The sequence below is a fragment of the Phascolarctos cinereus genome, unplaced genomic scaffold, assembly GCF_003287225.1.
Source record: "Phascolarctos cinereus isolate Bilbo 61053 unplaced genomic scaffold, phaCin_HiC Scaffold_5;HRSCAF=322, whole genome shotgun sequence".
In the NCBI taxonomy this organism is placed as follows: Eukaryota; Metazoa; Chordata; class Mammalia; order Diprotodontia; family Phascolarctidae; genus Phascolarctos; species Phascolarctos cinereus.
In genome coordinates this window covers 254,410,909-254,431,590 of record NW_027555958.1, presented here as the reverse complement: position 1 = coordinate 254,431,590, position 20,682 = coordinate 254,410,909, and the positions used below count along the sequence as shown (strand labels likewise).

General features: G+C 39.2%; 1 protein-coding gene across 1 annotated transcript in view; it reads left to right on the top strand.

Moving 5' to 3' along the window:
* The first annotated feature begins 7,384 nt into the window (after positions 1-7,384).
* CCDC42 (coiled-coil domain containing 42) overlaps positions 7,385-20,682 on the top strand; it is a 36,719-nt gene continuing 23,421 nt past the window's right edge. Inside the window, exon 1 of the mRNA XM_020966588.2 lies at positions 7,385-7,551. The gene's annotated coding sequence lies outside the window, so the exon portion shown is untranslated. The remainder of the gene's footprint in view (positions 7,552-20,682) is intronic.

Here is a 20,682-nt window from a genome sequence, read left to right as displayed (position 1 = left end):
TCAAGGAAAACTGCCCTGATATATTAGAACCAGAGGGCAAAATAGAAATTGAAAGAATCCACAGATCTCCTCCTGAAAGAGATCCCCAAAGGAAAACTCCTAGGAATATTGTAGCCAAATTCCAGAGTTCCCAGGTCAAGGAGAAAATATTACAAGCTGCCAGAAGGAAACAATTCAAGTACTGTGGAAACACAATCAGGATAACAGAAGATTTAGCAGCTTCTACATTGAAGGACCGCAGGGCATGGAATATAATATTCTGGAGGGCAAAGGAGATAGGATTACGACCAAGAATCACCTACCCAGCAAAACTGAGTATAATTCTTCAGGGGAAAAAATGGTCATTCAGTGAAATAGAGGACTTTCAAGCATTCCTGTTGAAAAGACCAGAGCTAAACAGAAAATTTGACTTTCAAATACAGGACTCAAGTGGAACATGAAGAGAGTTACAGCAAACCTGTTAATGTTAAAACATCCCAGCCTCTTCAGTGGCTGTAAAAGTGTAAAAAGTCAGTGTTCCATGATTCCACCCATGCTCATTCAGTCTTCTCCCCAAGTTCCCACTCTCACCAACAGCCAAGAGTGAAGCCTTAGGTAACTACCATGTACCCTATTCTTCCAGAAACATAGCACCAAAACCTGATAATCAAATGCCAGCAACCGTCTCTGTAGCCAACGTGACAGTATCGCCTCCTCAGCTTGTGGAAATGAAAATTGATATGCCACTTTACTTTGTCAAATTATTACATATTAATGATCAATCTACTATGTATTATTTGGCCCCCTCATTATGTGAGTTTGAGCTCCCTTAAGCCTGTAACTTCAGTTCCCTACTCCACCTGATTTAAGCATCACCAACCAATCATAGCACAATGTCTGTTGACACTGGCCAGTCAAAACTCATTCTCCATCTCTGAAGTGCCAAGTTATTTTTGTCTCCTACATATTGTTTGGATTTTTGTACACTCCCCTTAACTATAAAAGAGCTGCTCTGTCAGTTGGAACCTTGGCTACTAAGTACCTTTGGATCCCTTTTATTGGCAATAGCTAGCTTTGCTAATAAATTGATTATACTTGAAAAAAAAAACTCCAGCCTCCCTCTCTCCCCACCCTCCCAACCATTCCTCAGCTATGGGTGTTGATAATCTTTCTATACATCGCAAAAAGTGACTGGGACTCAGTCCCACTTTTCTTTAGAATTAGGGGTTCTTCTTAAGACTAACAGAATCATCTACAGCCTTTCAGCATTAAAATCAGGGAATGCTTGCTGCTCCCTCACTTGGAGGAAGGCAGGAGCTAGAACTAGGAAAGGACTGAGAGGCAGTGATGGCATGATCGTATTAATTCCACCAGAGGGCACTAAAGCCATTGGAAAGCTGGCAGTCTGAGCTTTGGAAAATACATCATCTCTGTGTTAACTTGCCAAGAAGACAGTAGCTCCAGTCACATGACCACCCGCTCCTCATGCCTATTTATTGATTAAAAAATCATTTAAATTGCACCTGAAAATATGAATAGGAGCTTTCCCACTCCCCCTTAGAGCACACGGATCATTACTTTTTTTTGGCCATCCTAACTTAGGGTTAATTCAAGTCAAGAAATAACCAGAAGTTCCTAAGAATACTGAGGCATGGAGGAGATGATATGGTGCAGAAAGACAGGATATTGGCCCAGCATAGATCCCTATAGTCTACTAAGTGGCCAGCAGTTAACTCAGACAAAGGTAAGTACCTGCATTAGGCATTTAGAGCTATAGAATAGCTTTTCTCTAGCTACTGTATAGTTCAACCTATGGTTTGGAGGAACTGAATATGTAGCTGCCCTGGATGTTCTAAGTAGAGAGCTGAGGGAGAAAGGGACCATTCTTTTTTCTGCATTGGAGGTAGAAGACGCGCTGTTATTACTGTGATAGTGTATAACTGATATGAGTGGGAGTCCCTGTCATGTAAATCCTTACCCACATATAGGCTTAGGTAACTGTACCCCAATCCTTAATTATTTCAGCAGCTCAAAGTTCACTTTGAGGCAATGTTTCGTCTTATTTGTGGAAGAAATTTGGAGAGTCTGGTGTTTTATGACCTACCTCACCATTTTCTCAGAGTCCTCTGTATATTGTGCTTTTTGGAACATTATTTAGCAAGATCTCCTTTCAGTTTTAGTGGAAAGGGCTGATTGTGTGATCTTGACTGTGGTTTGTTGGTACTTGAACTGCTGCTTTCTCGAGGCTCGCACTGTATATACTTTTTATTTGATATGCCAGCTCTGCACTTTGGATATGACATTCCTGGGTTTTTGGACATTCTTTCAGGAAATGATCATTGTATCCTTTCCATCTTTCCTTCTCCTTCTGGTTCTAATAGATCTGGCTAGTTTTAGTTTATAATTTTTTGAAATAATGTTGTTGTTCTTAACAACCATAGTTTCTAGGGAGTCCAGTGATTCTTAAGTTATTTCCCTTTGACCTGTTTCTCTGGTCAGTTTTATATACAAGTAAACAAATAAATGAAGAAATAATTGTATATGTATGTGTGCACACCCATATATATGTATATGTGCATAAGTGTGCATACACTTATATATATACATATATGTATATGTACATATATATTTCTTCTATTTTCTTCTACTTTTTCTATCTTTGGATTTTATTCTAATATTTCTTGCTATCTCATGGAATCATTGATTTCTGTTTGGTCTATTCTAGTTTTTAGGGAATTTATTACCTGTATAAATAACCTGTATAAGTCTAACACTTTCTCTTTGAAACTTTATTCTCCTTCCAATTCTTTCCTCAGGAGTTTTCATTTCATTTTTTGGTCTCTTGCTTTATTTCTTCTATATATTAATGTAGTCCTATTGGAAAATCCATTTTCCCTTGAGTCTTTGCTTGTACTTTTTACAAAGTTATTCTTTCCTGCTTTGGAGTGATCTCTAGATTTGCAGTGTCTTTACTCTCACCAGTGTCTTTTTTGGTTTACTCTTCTCTTCAGCTTTAGTTCCTCAGTTGATGCTTTGTGCCAGAACCAAGCTCTGCACCTTTTCTGTGCTTTTGGATGGGGCAGTTATCCCTGATTCATTTTACTCTGTGTTCCCTGGGTTCTTATGCTTACCTCTATTCCTGCCCCTGACCCCTACCACAGATCTTTGAGGTTCAGGGTGCTGACTCTTCAGAGCCTCTCTATGGTATCTTTGAATCACAGGTGTTTGCTAGGAACCTTGGAGTCCTAGGGTGTCCTGGTCAGAGCCATACTCTCCCTTGGTGCTTCTACTCACCCACTAGCCGCTGTCATTCCACGGAGTCTCCAAAGCCCCCCACTGTGGTTCCTACAGCTACCCTGAGGATTTCCTAGGAGACCCTTCTGCTCTTGCTGCCTTTAATATAGAACTCCAAAGGTTATACCTGCCTCGGGACCTTCTTTGTCCACTCTGGGAGGCTAAGGGCTTATTTGCCTCTGCCGGTGCTGGCTTTGCTAGTGGCTTCCATTCCTATCTCCTGTAAGCTACTGGCTTATTTTTTTTTGTATAGTTCTGGGGTTGAAGAAAGCACTTACTATAGTTTCTCATTGGATTTATTGACCATTATTTGGTCTTAAACAAATTTCAGATTTTTATTAGAGTAGGTCTGGGGGAGCAGAGCAATCTGCCTTTGTTCAGGTAGCCATCTTGGCCAGAAAGTCTCCAAACATGTTTAGAGATATAAAATTTCCATTAAGGACAGCCTTTTCTGAATCCCCCAAATTTTCATATATTGTCTTAATATAGATATGAAATTATGTGTTATTGTTATGACTGTTGTTTGACCCACAAATTCTTTAGTATTAAATTGTTTGTTATCCATTTAGTTTTGAATACTTTTTAAAAATGTCATTTATTGATTATAATATGTATTGTCTTGTGGTCTTTAAAGGACAGCTTTAATATTTCTGTTTTCTGCATTTATTTATGAGGTTTTTATGCCCTATATCATGGTCAGTTTTTGTATCATTCACGCCTCAAAAATATGTAGACAGTTCTTCCTTTATGTAAATTTGCTTTACACAAATTTGACTTCACAAAGAATTTTGAAAGAAATCCAAAAAAACACCTATGTTAATTTTTTTGTACATTGCTGTCTCTCTCTTTCTCTCTCTTTTTTTCTCCTCCTGCCTCTCCAAGTGAAAGCAGAAGAATAGGAGACAGATTAGGAGTTTGACTTGAGACATCTGATTCTGAGAGAAGACAACTTTGCCCTGTTCAGCCTACACACTTATATATTTGTCTTCTCTCAGTCTGTACTTGGATACCTAGTGTCCTGTGTCTGTCCCCATTCTGCCTGTTCTTCCCAGTTTTGGCCAGGCCTTCAAGCCTTCAGGCTAGCAGTTTCCTCCTCCTGTTCTTCCTTTTCTCTCCCTAGTCCCCACATGTCCTTGAACCATGTGCCAGCCCCCTTCCTCCACAGACAGCACCTCTTCCTGCCTGCCTCCCTCCCTTCCCCACATAAAGCAAGAACTACTGTACAGTATGTCCCTTTCACTTCCCATTTATTAATCACTAGGGATCTATTGTCTAACTTTTATAAAATTCTATTTATAAAATTCTATTCAAAATTCTATTCAATTCTATATCCTTACTTCTTTCCTATTTATCTTTTTTGTTAGATTTGTCTAGGTCTAAAAGGGGCACATTTAAGTCTCAACTATTATAGTTTTGATCTTTATTTCTTCTTGCAGTTTGATTAACTTTTCCTTCAAGAACTTGGATATTATGTCATTTATACACATGTAATATTCAGTATTGATGTTATTTCATTATCTATAGATATAATGTATACAATAATGTATATAAATGCCTTTAGCTATAATATAGATTCTTTGCTTGACTTTTTTAACCATTTCTATTTTTACTGTTGCCTTATCTGACATCATTGTGGCCATAGCTATATCTCCTTTTTTTGAGTCCACCTGAAGCATAATGAACTCTTTTCCAACATATGTGTGTATGTATATGTATGTGTATATACATATACATATATACATTATGTATATTACGCACATTATCTCTCTTTTTGACGCCTCTTTTCCTGCCTCCACTCTCTTCTGGCTACCTGTTTGTGCAGTTCAAGACTGGATGGAGGAGCTTAATTTTGAGTCTTTTCAGATTTGTCACTGGTCTTTTTCAAGGACTATTTTCAGATAGTAGTTGGGGTTTCTGTGGGAGAGCTATGATCCTTCATGTCACCATTTTTAACCAGAATTCCCCACTATGCTTGTTCTACATGACCTTTCTCTGTACCTTAAGGCCTGTTTGATTATTTGAAATATCCTCTCAGTCTTTTATCCTTGCTTCTGCCCCTGAACCACAAGGAAGAAAAAGAAGAACCAGGTGATGGAGCATTTTTATGGATTTGTGTCAGTGCTGTGAGTATTCTCCCCCTACCTCCCACCTCCCTCAGTAAAGTTATCTTGGTGACCAAGTTACTAAATCACTCAGCTAACTTCCTCTCCTTCTTTTTCAGTGACCCATTAACATAGGAAAGTTGCTTTTAATCACTTCCCAGAGTAAACCTACATTTCCTGCCTTTTCCTAATATTTTAAACCAATGGATCAGAAACAGACATTTATAAAAGCAATTGTACAGGGGTTTCCTCACATCCTCCCCCATAGCAAGTCACTGATAGTAACCCACTATCAAATCAGCTATCTTGCAAACAACCAATACTACTTCAGTAGAGTAAGTGGGAATGATAAGAGAACCTTTGTTTGACTGATCTATGGTCTCCTGCATGCAGTATGCCTGTGGGATACACACTTTGCCTTGCAAAGGTGCTTGTGCTCCTGGGATGATTCAGCAACCCTGGATTGGTCCCCTGATCCCCAAGACCAACCCAGCAAGTACATGTGCCTCAGTAAGGAGAGAGTGTATGTCCAGTTCTATGGGAGGGTCCCCAGGGACCAGAAAAATCAGAGATTTCCCACGTTATCTGCTGCACTACAGGCAAAAGGATGTATCAGAATTCAAACTCTACATAAATATAAGATATTGACCCTTTTGTATGTGAACAGCTTGGTTGCTGAAAGGGGCAGAAAAAGAATATTTGTGGTTTTTTAAAAAGTTTTATTGATTTTTTTTAATATTACAAACATTTCCAGATTACCCCTACTCCATGAGAGCTCTCTTGTAACAATTAGCAAGACTAATAAAGCAGTGACCTCATCTGGAAGTGTATGCAACATTTCATATCTGCAGCACCACCAAAACCTATTTTAAAGTATTTTAAAAAATTAACAGAAATCTATTTTTTCTGCCTCCTACCTCACACTCCAAAAGGAAATAAGAGAAAAGAAAAGCAAATTCCTTATAAAAAATATACAGTCAAGCAAAACAAATTCCCCCTTTGGCTGTATAGAAATATAGATAGATGGAGAGAAACAGACACAGAGACAAAGAGAGATCTCATTCTGTACTCTAAATTCATCACTTCTCTTTTAGCAGGTAGATAGTACGTTTCATAATCATTTCTCTGGAATCATGAATAGTCACTGTATAGATCATAGTTCTTATGGTTTTCAAAATTGTTTTTCATCTCTAAAAGTCTCCTGATGGAAAATGCTATCCACATCCAAAGAAAGAACTATGGAGTTTGAATGCAGAGCAAAGCATACTATTTGCTATTTTTTTTCTTCTATTTTGTTTTGTTTCCTCTTTCTTGTGGTTCTTCCTATTGGTTCTAATTCTTCCTTACAGCATGACTAAGGTGAAAATATGTTTAATAGAAATGTATATGTAAAGCCCATATCAGATTGCATGCTATCTCGGAGAGGAAGGGGGAGAAAAATTTAAAACTCAAAAGCTTATGGAAGTGATTGTTGATAAATCAAAATAAATTAATAAAAAAAATTTTTAACTGTCTTTACAATGTGGTTATTGTATAAATTGTTTTTTTTCTGGTTCTATCAATTTCATTCTTCATCAATTTATAAAAGGTTTCAATTTATTTTGTTTTTATATTTATGTTTATGTTATAGTGGAAGTTGTTTTGCTTACTTCACTCTGTATCAGTTCATTTAAGTCTTTTCATGTCTTTTTGAAATGATATTTCATTTCTCACAGCACAATAGTATTCTATCACATTTATATGTCACAATTGATTCAGCCATTCCTCAATTAATAGGCATCCCTTTAGTTTCCATTTTTTCATGCCACCACAAAAAGAGCTGATATAAACACTTTTGTACATATAAGACTTTTTTTTTATTTCTTTGATTTCTTTTGGCTGTTGGCCTTTTTGATCCTCTGAACGCTCTGTGTCTCTTCTCAACATTTATCAGAGAGACTGCAATTCTTCACAAGTGATTTTTTAAAAAATCAATTTTACAAAAATGTTTTTTCTGCCCCTTCCAGAAAAAGAATATTTATGTGAGAAAAACAGATACGAATCAATTTGTGAAGATACTAAGTTTCTCAGATGAAATGTTAAGAAGAGACACCGATTGTTCAGAGGACCAACTAGAGAACTGCCCCTTAGATTGATGGACTGAGAGGACATGTCTGAAGACAGAGCAACGATTGAGGTAATGATGGCTGCAAGATATTGTGGTCATTTTCATGTGACTACTTTTGGAATTTTAAAAGTTATAACTTAGAAAATTACAAATCAACTAACTGTTTGGGGACTATGGGAAGATTACATAGGAATTGTCGGGCTCATACCTGACAAAAGGGTGCGTTCCTTGAGTTTTACCTCATAAGGTAAAGATAAATCACTAACCCCCAAGTGGCTCTGATTCAAGGCATTGGATAGTATAGTAAGGCAGAGAGACGATAGAAGACAGAGAAAAAACTCTAGAAAGAGATATAAAAAGACAAAGGAGCAGAAGCTGAGTGCAGAAGGCACTGAGGATAGAAAGGACAGTAGACTGCAAGAAAAGGTAGTCAGAATACAAAAGCAGCAATAAGATGACAGGAAGGCTTTGCAGATTTTTTCTGGGAGCCATGAGGATTGGAAGAGAGGCATTGTTTTGCTGGTTGGCTAGAGAAAGGCTGGGCTAGCTGAGAGGGCTGCTGTAATGGTTGTAGGAAAGTTGAATGCTGCTGCTGTCTTCAGAGCTCATTTATTGCTCTCTAGTGCCATGTACAGCCTGAGACTGTGTGGGTATGTTGGGGTAGCAGGGAAAACCTCTCAGGGGTGGGTGCCTGATAATGAACCTTCAGTTGCTCAAGTTTCTTCTTCAGTGTCACCCTTTTTTCTAGCCTCAGCTGTCCACTGCCTCATTCTCATCCATCTCCTTCTGCTCCCCACCAGTGTCTCACTGCAGATCTGACCACCTCTTCCATTGTTCCCTCTAGAATGCTGGCTCTATAACTTGTATTCATCTTAAATTTCTTCTTTTCTCACTCCTATCTTTTGTCACTGAGCTGTGGCTTCTTAATGATGATATTACATCCCTTACCACTGTTTCTAGTACTGGTTTCATTTTTATTCATATCCCACTTCCCTCCCTGGTCAACACACGGCATGTCATGGTAGGAGAGTTAGAATACTCATTGCTGTCCATTGACACTTCCAAGCAGCCTCTCCTTTCACCATCATCTTTGGGCATCTCTCCTTCTTTGAGATTCATCCCATCTAAATTTATCACAGGTTAAATATAAGTAGCTGTTATCTATTGAACCCTAAGACATTGTCCCTACTTTCTAAATCATTGGGCTTACCTCACAGTGCTTACATCACAGTCTTCCTTTCTACTCCAACATTCATTCTAAGGGACTTCAACATACAGGTCGATGTTACCTAAAATGCCTTAAATTGGTAGCTTCTCAATCTACTCCACTCCCATGACCTGCTCCTTCACTCTACCTCAGCCATATACAGGGTTAGTCCTACCTTTCATCTTATTATCACCCACAAGTGTTTCATTTCCAACTTCAAGAACTCTGAATTTCCTTTATCTGGTTATAACCTTTTAATTTTCCAACTTTCCTTATAACTTTTAAACCTACTCTTTATCATCACAAATGCCTTCAAATCCCTCTGTCCCTCAGCAGTATCCAAGTATCATCCATCCTCAGGCTATACCTTCCTTTCTTCCCAATCTTGACTTCTTGGTAAACCAGTTCAACCCTACACCATCCTCTTCTCTTGAATCCTTTACTCTTTCGTCCTGTCACTTGCCAAATCCCAACCTTGAATTATACTGGATATTTTGTCCCTACTCAGGTGCTACTGAACAGAACTGGAGGAACTCATGAAATTTTGTTGACTTGGCTTCACTATAAACTAATTCTAGCTAATCTCAACTAGGCCATCACTGCAAGAAGGTCCTTGAGAGAATAAAACTAATTCCATTTTGTATCATTGCCATATTTTATGCAGATGCTATAGCTGTCTTTATTTTCTTGAATCAAGTTTAGTTTTCCTATAGGTCATGAGATTTGGGGGAAATAATTTATTGTTGTACCACTAACTGTTTTGTGGGCTGCAGGTATATGCAACCAATCACAGTCCCTGAAATCTGGAAAGTCCCTAAGTCTTAAGATAGTAACTTTACTATACATATGCATATACATATATAGAGAGAGAGAGACACACATACATAAATGTATTGTACTTTACTATAAAAATCCTTGTAAATCTTTCTTTAGGGTCCTTGTACTTATTGAGAAGGCCCAGATTACATTCCTTGCTAATAAATCACATAGCTTGAACCTTGTTTCCTCAGTCATAAAACTGCATATGACAATTGGTGAGCCAGCCAGGAGGTTGAGAAGGGACCCTGGCCTGGGGGATGGCCTCCCAGAGGAACACCTTAGAATGTTCTAGTTGATTTTCTCACAGAAAGATTTCTCTACAGAAGGCTTCAATCTCAATTCCTGACCTAAGGTAAGCCTTCACACTGTTAGGGAAGTCCTTTTAAGGGAATAATGGGATCTAGCAATAGCAAACCAAATGAAACCTTGAAAAAATTTTTTACACTGTGCTACCGTGGAAAGCTTCCAGGTGAGCCAGGAATGACCAAGAAGTGTGTCATTAAGATATGGGAAACTTGGTTAAAAACTGCAAGAGAGTCAGCTGATAATTTATGTTGGCCTCAATTCAGTACCACTGAGTATCATATATTAAAGGATCTAAGGTTAGCCATAGGAGACAAAAATCCAAGCCAGATGGAATACTGGTTACATTGGCTGCCTTTTCTGATACCATATGTCTGACATACCTGTGGGTATCCTCTCATTATTCTGTCCTGCCTGCTTCCTATCCCACAGCCTCTTCCAGCTACTCCTTCTTCTTTTGCTATCGCCACCTCCTCTTTCCTGCTGTCTGTGCCCCATCTTATTCTTCTCCTAAATTAACTGGAGATTAATTTTTCTTGAGCAAGGGGGGCCCACAGCTGGTGTTTTCCTTCTTCAAGAAAGGCTTATACATAAACTAGCACAGCCTGGTCAGATAGTCATGATTAGGAATCGTTAGCCTTTCAGTCTCTCTGATCTTTCTACCTCAAAAAGGTAGAAATTTAACAAAGATCCAGGAGTGGTTATAACCCAGTTTCAGGCCATCTTTATAATTACATCTGGGGAGATGTAATTGACCTAATGGAAACCTTACTTTCACCCAGTAAAAGAACTGCCGTTATTGAAGCTGCTAAATTGGCATGGGGGTCCTGGCCCCACAATCTCCCAAACTGGCCATTATAAGACCTTCAATGGAACTCCAACAATCCTGCTGAATTATACCAAGTTACTTCAGACTAGAGAGTCCTTAATTAGAGGCATGGAAGCTTGTGCTGTCCACCCTGAAAACAAATAAATTTAAAGAGACAATTTAACAAGAAAATGAAACCCCTAACCATTTTTATGATAGATTATATAAAAGTGCTAAGTGGTATGTGGGCGTAGATCCATTTAACCTATGAGATGCAAGAATAATAAATTCAGCCTTTTATCAGTCAACTCCAGTCAGAAACAGAAAGATACTTCCATAAGAATTACCCTGGATGGCATGAAAAACCTATAGGCAAAATTAAGAGCATTGCCCAGTATATTTATGAAGAAAAAGATAAGGAGAAAGAGAAATCTTAGTCAAAGGGCCAGCCTCGCCCCTGCACAGGCTATATCAAGACTTGTGAGTCACATGAATGTTTTTACTGCCACAAGAAGGAGCCATATTGTCCAAGAATGTAGAAAAGAAAAATGGGACTTTAGGAGGAAAAATAGTAGTGGACCTAGGAATGCTTTGGGAAATTCTGCTGCATGAAGGTATGAGGCAGAGGACTGTGGATTTTGGAGAGGACTCTTTTGTTTTCCTTGGCCTTTGATATCCTTGTCCCAGCCAGCCTAGTCCATGCCTCTCCCCACACCAGTGAACCCATGTCACACTTAAAGTTGCTGGTAAAATCTATAATTGCTTACTAGATACTGAAGCTTCTAATTTGGTTTTAACGAGTAAACCTGACTCTAACTGCAGCTCTATTGGGTCTCTGAACATTGTAGGGGTCTCAAGAAAACCTTCAGAATGTTCCAAAATTGTCTTTTGGTCCCTTTTCTGTAGAACACTCCTTCCTCTTCATGCCCAAATTGCATGTAAATCTGTTGGGGCAAGATCTCCTCTGTAAACTTAGGGTTATCACTTCCCATTCTCTCAGTGGTACTCTGTACTTGCAGCTGCCCAAGGATTCCCTCTCTTTTTACCCTGTCCTGATTTAGAATTCCCAGGAGGCAGTTGGAGATGTTCTTAACATCCATCTGATATCCTCAACTCTATGGGCCTTTTTGTCTTTAGACATGGGGCTCCTAAAATCCACCATCCCTGTTACCATCAAAATTAGGAGAGGCCCTCTGCCATCTATTTCCCAATACTTCTTATCCACAGAGGCCATTTAAGGTTTTTCACCCATCATTGACTCGTTAGGAGACCAAACATCATGCCTTGCACATCACCTTGCAATAGATGTCTGTCCTCGCTATTAAGAAACCTAAACCAGGTATTGACGGCAAACTTGTTTATTGTTTTGTACAAGATTTGTGCACTGTTAATGCTTATGTTATACCCAGGCACCTGGTGGTGCCCAACCCTGCTACCGTCATTTCCTCATTTCGCCGTGAGGTTATCAGTTTTACTGTGATAGATCTTTGCTCAGTGTTTTTAAAAAAATCATTCTCAGGGCAATTAGGTAGCACAGTGGATACAGTTCTGACCTTGGAGTCAGGAGGACCTGAGTTCAAATCTAGCCTCAGACACTTGATACTTAATAGCTGTGTGACCCTGGGCAGGTCATGTAACCCCGATTGCCTCACCAAAAAAAAAAAGTAAAAATCATTCTCATTCACCCAGAATTTCAGTACCTGGAAGAACACACAGTGGGCATAAACTCTTTTCCCTTAAGGGTACATAGAAAGCCCTACCCTGTTTTCTGAAATACTACAGCTAGATCTAGCTTCCATCACTTTCTCAAGGGCTCATCTTTAATCCAATACATTGATTATCTCCTACTGGCAGCACCCAATGTTGAAGTTTGTCAAGACAACAGCTGTCACCTTCTTCAGCTCCATCAAAGAGGCCACAAAGTCTCTAAATTAAAAGTTCGGTGGTACCTTCCACAGGTAGAGTATCTTGGTTTCATTGTATCTGCTGGTATCCACTCTGTTTTCCTTAAGCATGTGTAAGCCTTATAGAAGCTATTCCCACAAACAAAGGAGAACAGTACACCATCCTTGGAACAGCCATATTGTCAACAGTAGATCCCCTCCTTTGGTGAGATCATTAAACCCCTTAATTCTTTGGCAAAAGACTGTGTTCCATAACCTTTGCAGCTTGACCAGCAACACCTCTACACTCTTGCAGATCTCAAAAAGGCCTTGGTTTCGGTCCCTGCGCTGGAACTTCCACATTACAGTAAGCCCTTCATTCTCTTTGTACATGAATGAAAAGTGACCCAAACATTTGATCTTTCCTTTTTTTTTTTTGTGAGGCAATTGGGGTTAAGTGACTTGCCCAGGGTCACACAGCTAGTAAAGTGTTACGTGTCTGGGGCCAGATTTTAACTCAGGTCCTCCTGAATCCAGGGCAGGTACTGTAGCCTGACCTAGCCACCCCTGACCCAAACATTTGAGCCTACTTTACATCCAGTGGCTTATTACTCTGCTCAGCCTGATGCTGTAACTACTGACATTCTGCCCTGCTTACGGGCTGTGGCTGCCACTGCCCTATGGGTGATGAAAGATTATAATCTGGTTCTGGTGCCCCTTTGATGGTACAGTGTCCCCACAAGCTTGAGGCCCTCTTACTTTGTCACTGAACTCGGTCAGGCCTTTTCTGATCAGAGACTCGCTAAAAATGAAATGAGCTTGCTGGGTAAAAATGTCACTCTCAAGTGATGTGCTATCCTTAATGCCGCCACATCGCTGCATAGTTTGCCAGTCTCAGGGGAGCCACTGCATGACTGTGCCTCTGTAGCAGACATGGCTGAGAAACCCCACGATGACCTCTTTGACACCCCCTTGCAAAATCCTGATTATGTTTTGTATACAACAGCTCTCTTTTTATGAGAAATGGTCTTCATCACATTGGCACTGCTGTGGTCTCTGACCGTGACTGTTTGGGTGACCTCTCTGCTCACTAACCTCAGTGCCCAAGATGCTGAGCTTGCCCTTACCAAGACATGTCATCTTGCCAATAGAAAAAGCACCATAATCTATAGCGACTCATGGTATACATTTAGTGTCTGTCACGGGGTTAGGATGCTTTGGCTAAAAAGGAGTTTTTTTCCCTTTGCTGGTAAGGTCATTGTGATGCAAAGTTCATTAGAGTTGTCTTATTTGCCTTGAGGCTTTCTGTTCCCCTAGCAACGTTGTCCTGCCCACATCAATGGGAACCATCCTGTTTCAAGAGGGAACAGTAGTGCTGACACCTCCTCAAATGCCGCCCTAGAGGGACCTGTGCATGTTTTTCCTCTTTCCCCTTCAGATGAAGAGGACTTTTCTCTTGCCTATAGCGACTCCGAAACCCTACAATGGAAACAATAGTTTCAGGCTAACAGGCTGCTTGAGTCTGGGTGACTACGGAAGATAAATCACTTCTTCCCCAGTTCTATTACCAAGTATGTTTATAAAAGGGGTCATTTTGGTACATAACAGATTGTGGACTTGGTTAGGAGGGTTTGGGTTGCCCTAAGCATCACCTGTTTGCCTCAGTTTTCTCATCTGTAAAATGAGCTAGAGAAGGAAATGGCAAACCACTACAGCATCTCTGCCAAGAAAACCCCAAATTAGATCAACGAGTCAAGACACGACTGAAAAATGACTGAACAACAACAAAGGGGTGGCCCCAAAGTTTCATATACCTTACCATTCCCAAAACTTGAGTCAGGTTAAACTTATGAATAAGAAGCTTAAAACCATGATCGGTGAGTTGTGTACTGAAACCCACCTACAGTGGCTAGATGGCTTCCTCTGGCTTTGTTCTATATGCATAGCAGACCGGGGGGATTGCATATATCTCCTTTTGAAATGCTTTTCAGGTGCCATCCCCCCACTCCATTCGAGCAAGACCTTTTTTCCCAGCCCACACATCTCTGTTAGGAGGAGATACCTCTGTTGCTTCTTCTATACAGTAACTGCAAACCAGCCTGCAAGAATTCCATGACATAGGAGTGACAACAGATTGGACCACTGGACTGGACCACAATTTTGATCCTGGAAATAAGGTCTATATCAAGAATTTCTGACAGATCAATAGGACCCAGCCAGCTTGGGAAAGCCCATTCCAGATATTATTAAGCACTCCACCAGCAATCAAGATCGGGGAAAAGGATTCCTAGATACATTGTTCCCATGTGAAGCCTGCCCTTCATGCCAACTTAATGTTGACCGTGATGCAATATCACCCTGCCTTGTTCTCTGGCCTTATCCTAACTAACATTACTCATTACTGCTTTATATATTCTGTCCTAAACTGGGCTTCTCCTTTCCACTCCTCACAAGAAGATTGGAAAAGACAATACCATTAGCAACATCCACAGAGAAGTGGGACATACTGTATTGCTTTAAAGCTATTGGGCTTCATGGATACTGAATGTGGGTAATGGATGTGTCATCGTGTGCATCAGGGAAACCCAGATCCATGGATCATCCTCCCCGTTAATGGAAATGAGACCATTCCCCAACCCAGTCAGATGAAAGGAGAGAGAGAGAGAGAGAGAGAGAGAGAGAGAGAGAGAGAGAGAGAGAGAGAGTGAGTGACTACAGATTAAGGGAACTATATAATTGGTAGGATAAAAAAGCCTAAGTGAACACCCCCACAGGCTATCACCTGTGCTGATATGGGAAATAGTCACTTCCTTGTGGCCTTTAATGACTCCACCATTGCCCACAAAAGTAGGAGTATTGCATTGCCAATGTTTTTACCCACCTTCCCATTGTGTTTTAAAAGAGAGGAGAGAATTAATACTGCTCCAAATTTGGACACTGTTTTAAATTCAACTAAGACTATCCCATTCCCAAATATTTCTAAAGGAGACCCTTTTATTTGTGCCATGTACCTGTGTATAGCACTACTTCTGACAATCAGACTACTCCAAATTGTGTTTTTCTTGCTAGTAAAGGCACAGCAGCTGGTGTTAAATAGGAGCCTTTGGGGTGTTGGCTACTATCCAGCAACTACCCCAGGCCCTCTCAAGCATGCTGCAAAATGGTTGTCCTCCCCATCTGAAGATCCCTGAGGACTTGTAACCCCTGGGCAGTTTTTTATGTGTGGCAGTAAAGCATATTCCTCATTACCCTCCAATCTGTATGGTCTCTGTGGAGTTGCTTATTTGACCCCACCGGTATGAAAATTCAATCACATCATAGAATCATAGGCAAAAAGTCCACTAACAACTTGGGAGCCTGATGGTACAAGTGCCAAAAAGGAGGAAAGATCCCTTCCACTGGGAGTGTATTATCCAGAATCCTATAAAACAACATGGGAATGAAATTAAATTCCTTTGGTCCCTTATTCCATATTTAGGAATTTCTGCACTAGAATAGGCAACTAGAAATCTCTCCCTTGAGACTGAAAGGTTGGCTCAGGCTACAAGTGAGTCTATCAACTCCCTTCAAATTGAGGTAGATTTATTAGCCCAAATGGTCCTACAAAATCACATGGTTCTCGATCTTATCATCGCCTCACAGGGAGTAACCAATCACATTGTTCTTATACCAATCGATCAGGAGAAATCAAAACCAGCCGTTAAAGAATTCAACAATCCTCAGGTCCTCCTTACTGTTATTTTCTGAATTCTATCTGGGGGTTTAACCTCAGGCCCTCCTCTCCTCCCTCAAGCCACAGCTGAGGCCCCCAGACACACTATCCTGAAAATGTTCTTGCTCTCTGTGGTATTGCACCCACCAGGCATGTGCTCACTCTTCCTTGCCCACAGCCCCAGCCTGGGATCACATCTGGTCAGTACCACTAGGCCTGGCATCCTGAAGCAGCAAGGGGTTCAAAATGAATACATGACTTAGATATAAAGAGAGATATTAAAACATGGAATGTATTATTTATCAGACTTATGGCTAGGTGAACAATTTATGAATAAACAAGAGATAGAGAGCAGAGTGAGGTATAAAATGGATAATTTTGATTACGTTAAATTTAAAAGGTTTTATACAAATAAATATAGCCAAGATCAGAAGGAAAGCAGAAAGTTGGGGAAGAAATTTTATAGACAGTTTCTCAGATAAAGGTCTCATATCTTCAACATATAAAGAACTTTGTCAAATTTATAAGAATATGAGTCATTCCCAAATTGATATATGATCAAAGGATATGAACAAGCAGTTTTCAGATAAAGAAATCAACACAATTTATAGCTATGTGAAAGAATTCTCTAAATCATTATTGATTAGAGAAATGCAAATTAAAACAACCTTGAAATATCATTTTATATATATCAGATTGGCTAAAATGATTGAAGGGAAAAGTGACAGATGTTGGAGGAGATGTGGAAAAATTGGGACACTAATTCATTGTTGGTGGAATTGTAAACTGATCCAGCCATTTTGGGGAGCAATCTGCAATTATGCCCAAAGAGCTAAGAAACTGCGGTATACCCTTTGACCCAGCAATACCACTACTAGGAAACTACAAGTTTACAAAGATGATTAGGGGGAAAAGGAAAGAAGCTATATGTTATAAAATATTTATAGCAGCTCTCTTTGTGATAGCAAAGAACTGCAAATTTTGGCGGTGCCTGTCAATTGGGGAATAGCTGAACAAGTTATAGTACATGAATGCGATGGAATATGTGCTATAAGACATGATGAGCTCAATGATCTTAGAAAAACATAGATTTGTATGAAATAATGAAGAGTGAAATGAGCAGAACCAAGAGAACATTGTGTACAGCAACAGTAATATTGTTTTAAGAACATTTTGAGCAACTAAGTCATTTTGACTATTATAAATACTCAAATTAACTACAAAGGACATATGAAGGAAGATGCTGTCTGCATCCAAAGAAGGAACTACTACATAGAAATATGTACAGAATGATTTTACACATATATACATATTTGCTAATGATAGCCATGAGGGGAGGGTGAAGAAAAAGAAAGAAATTTATATGATAACTTCATTATATATTTAAAAAGAATAGCAAGTTGTACATAATGGATTTGCAGTTTCATGTGCAAACATCTTTTTGTTGTTGTTGTACTGTGTCATAGAAATGCTTGTTTTGGGGCAGCTAGGTGGCACAGTGGCTAGAGCACTGGCTCTGGAGTCAGGAGGACCTGAGTTCAAATCTGGCTTCAGACACATAACACTTACTAGCTGTGTGACTCTGGGCAAGTCACTTAACACCAGCTGCCTCACAAAAAAAAAATGCTTGTTTTATTCCATAAATTCAAAATAAATAAATTTTTTAAAAAAAATTTAACAAGTTATAACAATGGCCCTTAGAGGAATCCCTCTTCTTGGTTCACTTGACTACAAGAAAATGACATGGTAGTCACCCTTGGAAAACGGGCCCTTCTTGCCCTCTGCTTTATCATTCGTTTTAGAATTATAATTATACTCATAATTTTTTTTTTTTTGCTGCTTTAAAGCCTGCTCTAGTCTAGTCCCAGAGAGGCTCATGTTATTGCACTTGACTGACCATGACCATGTTAAAAATCTTATAGAATTAGCTTATAGGTAGTGATCCCATGGTATCAAATGGGGTAATGGATAAAACCAAACCCACTCCATTTTGTATCATCACTGACATTTTGTGCAGCTCCTGGAGCTAAATCTCACTTTCTCAAGTTTAGTTTTCCTATAAGTTACATGATTTGGGGGGAAATAATTTATTATTGTGCCACTAATTGTTCTGCAGGACGCAGGTACATGCAACCAAACATAGCTCCTAAACTCTGGAAAGTTCCTAAATCTTAAAATATTAACTGCTAAAAATAGTAACTTTACTACAAAAACCCTTGTAAATCTCTCTTAGGGTACTTGTGCCTACTGAGGGGACTACTTCATTTGTTCTGAAATTGTTCTTTCAATTGGAATTTTGGAGAAATTGGAATTGAATTTGTTCTGCAATTGCATGCCTTGCCAATAAATCACAGAGCTCAGACTTTGTTTCCTCAGTTATAAAACTACCCATGACATCCTACTGCTCCTTTCTGGTTAATTCCTTATTCTTCTCCACAGTAACTATTCCAAACATTTCCTTTTTACTTCAGGACTTCCACACCACAATCAACCCCCACTGTCTCCACCAAGAACCTCTACTTCTTGAGGCCATTTACCAAGTGCCCTGTCTTTTCACCTTCTCCTCTTCACATCTCTCTGCCACCTTCCCCTCACTATTTACTCTGTCTTCTGAGATAAAGTCCAGGATCACCACCTGCCTAAAATTTAACCTGTCCAAAACAGAACTTATCTTTTCCCTCAAACCTTCCCCTTTTCTGAACTACCCTGTTACTGCTAAGGGTACTCCTATCCTCCTAATTACACAGGATTGTAACCTCCATGTTATTATCCTTGACTTCTTATCCCATATATCCAATCAGCTGCCAAATCTCGTTATTTCTAATTTCACAGCATATCTCTTGTATAATCACTTTTTCTTTACCACCCTAGTTTAGGCCATTGCCAACCCTTGCTTGGACTATAATAACAGATTTCTGTCTTGATTCACTGCCTCAGGTCTCTCCCTACTCTAGTTCATCCTCCATTTAGCTGCCACATCACCCTATTTGCTGATCCTCCAATACAACATTCCATCTCTTGTCTCTGGGCCTTTCCCTATGCTGGAATGGTGATCCCTCTGAGCTTTACTTCTTCTTAGCTTCCCTGGCTTTCTTCAAGACTCAAATCAAATCCCACCCTATGCTCAAGGCTTTTCACTCTGACTGCTAGTACTTTTCCCTATGAGATTACTTTTCATCTACTCTGTATATATCTTATAGGTATCTAGTTATTTATGTGGTGTATCCTCCATAATATAAGCTCCTTGAGGTCAGGGACTGGTTTTTGCTTTTCTTTGTATTCCCAGCACTTGGCTTATAGTAAGAGCTTAATAAATATTGTTGACGGACTGACATGCTAGGTCCCAGTAGCTATCATAGAAAGATATACATTGATGGATATGGATAATGTGGGAACTTATTTTGCTTGTCTACGTAGATATATAGTGAGAGACTTGTTTTTTGTTTTCTTAATTTGCTGGATGAGGGATAATGTGAAGGACAGAGTAATGAAAAAAACTTGTTTCCTGAAAAAAAAAAATTGAAAAAGAAAATCAGATAGACCAAATAGAGTTAATGATTCCATGAAACAATAAAACATATTAAGACAATGTCAAAAGATTGAAAAAAATAGAAGAAAATGTAAGATACTATCCATAAAAAAAAAACTGACCTTGAAAACAGATCAAGGAGAGATCATTTAAAAGTCATTGACTCCTAAAAGCAATGACTTAAAAAGAGTTTATGTTTCAATATTTTAAGAAAGAAAATTGCCCAGACATATTAGAACAAGAATGTAAAGTGAAGATAGAATCTGCTGATCACTTCTAGAAGAAATTCCAAAATGAAAACTCTCAGAAATGCCATAGCTGAAATCCAGACCTTCCAGATTTAAAAAAAAAAAGTACTGTGAACAGCCAGGAAACGAGTTCTGGTACCAAGAAATCACAGCCAATATCACACAAGATTTAGCAACTACCACTCTAAAGAGTTGGAAAGTATGGAATACAATATTCCAAATAGGAAAATATATAAGCCTACAACCAAAAATAATTTACCCAAAGAAAAAATGGACACAGTAGAAAAATATACCTTCATTGAAATGGGCAACTTCCTAGCATTCTTGTTGAAAAGACCAGAACTGAGTAGGAATTTTGAAATATAAACACAGGAGTCAAGAGAAACATTAAAAGATAAACACAAGTGAGCAATTAGAAGGAGCTTTTTAAAGATAAAGTGTTTACATTCTAATGGGGGGGGAAATGATACAAGTGTCCCGCAGAACTCTCAGGGGTCATAGAGTCAAATAAGACAGAAGGCCTAAGAGTGATATAGGTATATTTTGTTGCTCTTAAAAGAAGAGGAAGGGAAAGGGAAACACTAGGGGAAAAAGGGGGGAGAAAGGAGGAGGAAAAATCTCACACAATCAGGGTGTACAAATAGAATTTGCAAACAAGGTAGAGATGGAGGGATTAGGAATTACTTGAATC